Raw genomic sequence first — 3,710 nt, forward strand, 5'->3', positions numbered from 1 at the left:
CCTGGGGGCTCCAGTCGCGGAGCCTGTGGACTCACCATCGTGGAGTTGGCCGGCTTCGGAGTGTGGAGAGCTGTGGTGACGCGTGGCTGCGACCCTACCAGAGCTTCGGAGGCTCTGGCCGCAGGCCCGGTGGACAGTGACATCGGGAGCTCGTGGGTTACTGGTGGGAGATTTTCAGAGCTCCCGCAACAGCAATTTCTCCCGCCCGAATTGCAGGGTTGAAAACAACCTGGAGCGGGACCTTACATCGCCCAGCGCGGTTTTAACGGCCGCAGGACTTGCCATCGCCCGCTGGGGGCTTCAACAACAAGACCCAGAGCTGGGCCTTACATCAACCGGCGCGGCGTTAACGGCCGCAGGACTTGTCATTGCCTGCCGGGGGCTTTAACATCGGGAGAAGAATGGAAAATAGGGGAGAAACAATGAATTTGCCTTCCATCACAGTGAGGAGGAGATTCACTGTGATGGATATTTGTGTAAATTGTGTAATTGTGTGTCTTGGTTTTTTTTCTTGTTGTATGACTGCAGAAATCAAATTTCGTTTGAACTTCATTTGAGGTTCAAATGACAATAAAAGGTATTGTATTGTATTGGATCCCGGCTGCCCCGGGCCGGGCAGTGAAAAGCCCCGCGAACAGGCCAATTCAAGCTCCGCTCTATGATCTTTGCTCCACGGACATCTCCCTCCTCCAATCACCGCGCTCTATACTCAGTCCCCCCTCCCACTTCTGCCTCTGACCGGCACCTCTCTCCTCCAATCATCACGCTGAATCATCATGGTCTCCCCCCCCTTCCCCCCATTGCCTGCTGACCGACGTCTCTCTCGTCTAATCGACGCCCTCAATCATCTGTTCCACCCCCACTGTCTCGCGGAAAGTGGAGATTTCACTGAGTTTTAAACTCCGGATTACAAAAAATGGGGGGATATGTACGTCCCCGTTAGTGTGAAGAGCAAAACAGGGAAATTGAAGCATTGGTCAAAAACAAGAAGGATGCATGCAACAGGTATAGGCAGCTGGGATCAAGTGCATCCCGGGTGGAGTTTCAGGAGCCAAGGTGTAAACTGAAAAAGGAGATCAGAAGGGCAAAAAGGGGCCAGGAGATACATTAGCTCTGGCAGGTAGCATTAAGGACAATCCCAAAAGATTTTATAAATACATAAGGGGAAAAGGATAACTAGAGAAAGAGTGGGACCTCTCAGGAATCAAAGCAGTCACCTCTGTGTGGAGCCACAGGAGATGGGCAAGGACCTCAATGAGTATTTCTCCTCTGTATTTACCGAGGAGAAAGAAAGTAGGACGGAGGAACTTGAGGCAGTCAATGAAAGTGTCTTGAGAGCAGTCAGTGTTACCGTTGAAGAAATACTGAAGGTACAGCCATGTATGAAGGTAGACAAATCCCCAGGGCCTGATCAGATATATCTGAGGACATTGCGGAAGCTAGAGAGGAGCGTGAGCCTGGTTGAAATTTACGAGTCATCCTTAAATACAGGAGAGGTGCCGGAAGACTGGAGGGTGGCAAATGTTGTGCCTCTTATTAAGAAGGGCTGCAGGGAAAATGCTGGGAACTGTAGGGTGGTGAGGTTATACAGGCATTTGGATGGGCAAGGGCTGTATGTGGGAGGTCGTGTCTCACAAATCTGATTGATTTTTTTGAAGACGTGACCAAAAAGGTCGATGGGGGCAGAGCTGTAGTTGTTGTGTACATGGATTTCAGTAAGGCATTGGACATGGCAGGTTGCTCTGGAAGGTTAGATCGCATGGGATCCAAGGAGAGATAGCTGAAAGGATAGCAAATTGGCTCCATGGAGGGAAGCAGAGGGTGATGGTGGAAGGTTGCGTCCTGGACTGGAAGCCTGTGGCTAATGGTGTGCCTCAAGGTTCGGTGCTGGGCCCGTTACTGTTTGTCATCTACATCAATGATTTGGATGAGAACATACAGGTAAGGATTAGCAAGTTCGCTGATGATACATAAATGAGTGGTTTTGCAGATAGTGAAGATAGTGGATCAATTGGCCAGGTGGGTGGAAGAATGGCTGAAACCTTGATCATTCCGAGTCACTGCAGATCCCATGGTTGTAGAGCCACACGGTAACGGCTCATGGAAACGGGCCCTTCAGCCCAACTTGCCCATGCCGGCCAAGATACCCCATCTGCACTAGTTCCACCTGCCCACATTTGGCCCGTATCCCTCCAAACCTTTCCTATCCATGTACCTGTCCAAATGTCTTTTAAATATTGTCATAGTACCTGCCCCAACTACCTGTTCTGGCAAATCTCTGCTATATTTTCCAATCTGCCGATTACTGCAGTAGCAGAAAGGTTTTCTAGATTGCTAGTCATGAAGGAATTATAGTATTTAAATTGTTTTTCATAAAAGGTGCTTGGAGAGGATATTCTTGGGGGATTGACCAGTACGGCTAGCGGCTGCATTGGTGGAGCTTAGAAACAAGAAGAGGATGATCACTAAGATGGGGCTGTGTTATAGCAATCCCCCCCCCCCCTTTATAATATGCGGAATGAGAGGAGCAGATGTGCAGTCTTAAAGCGCATTAAGGTGGATAAATTCCCAATACAGATGCATCCCCGCGCATCGTGGGAAGCTTGGGAAGAAATTGTGGAGGCCCTTGCAAAGATATTTGCTTCATCTTTTGCCATAGGCGGCTGGAGAGTGACTAATGTTCATAAATTCTTTAGTGATAGGAGCAGAATTAGACCATTTGGCCCAGCGGGTCTACTCCGCCATTCAATCATGGCTGACCTATCTCTCTTCCCTAACCCCATTCTCCTGCCTTCTCTCCATAACCCCTGACACCCGTACTAATCAAAAATCCATCTATCACTGCCTTAAACATATCCATTGGCCTCCACAGCCGTCTGTGGCAATGAATTCCACAGATTTACCACCCTCTGACTAAACAAATTCCTCCTCATCTCCTTCCGAAAGGAATATCCTTTAATTCTGAGGCTATGACCTCCAGTCCTAGACTCTCCCACTAGTGGAAACATCCTCTCCATATTCACTCTATCCAGGCCTTGTATGTTGTACCGTTATTTAAAAGGGGTAGCAGGGAAAAGCCAGGGAACAACAGGCCGGCGAGCTTGATATCAGTTGTGGCTAAGTTACCAGAAGCAAGATTTTGATTGTACCTGTACCTCACTATAGTTGTGCATACCACAAACAACTCGACTCAACTTGATTTGACTTGGATGGATACAAAGTGCTGGAGTAACTCAGCGGGTCAGACAACATCCATGGAGAACATGGATAGGCGATGTTTCGGATTGGAACCTTTCTTCAGACATATTTAACTTGGAATGCACAAATGCATGATACAGTGCATTGCAAGAAGTCATGGATGTTAAATCAAAGGTCCATAGATATTTTTCTAAACAAACGGTATTATGGAAAATCTGTGTGTCTGGTGTTGGGACTCAATGAACATTGTTTGCAAATTGAATGTTGCAAATTCTAAGATCGAGGGGTTAATAGCCTGTTCCTGTTCATGTGAAATTGCAGCAACAAGTTTCCAGAACTGACTGACTCTTACAGTGTTGTGGGTTACGGGAGGAATCCATAAGAAGGAAAAGGACCGTAAAACAGCACATCAATGTCGTTTTTACTGCAACAATGTCGTTTTTACATGGTATTTTAGCTATAAAGTGGAGAATACACAGTGTCCTCTTTGACCACAGTTAACATCATAGGTG

Source organism: Amblyraja radiata, chromosome 5 (genome assembly GCF_010909765.2).
Source record: "Amblyraja radiata isolate CabotCenter1 chromosome 5, sAmbRad1.1.pri, whole genome shotgun sequence".
NCBI lineage: Eukaryota > Metazoa > Chordata > Chondrichthyes > Rajiformes > Rajidae > Amblyraja > Amblyraja radiata.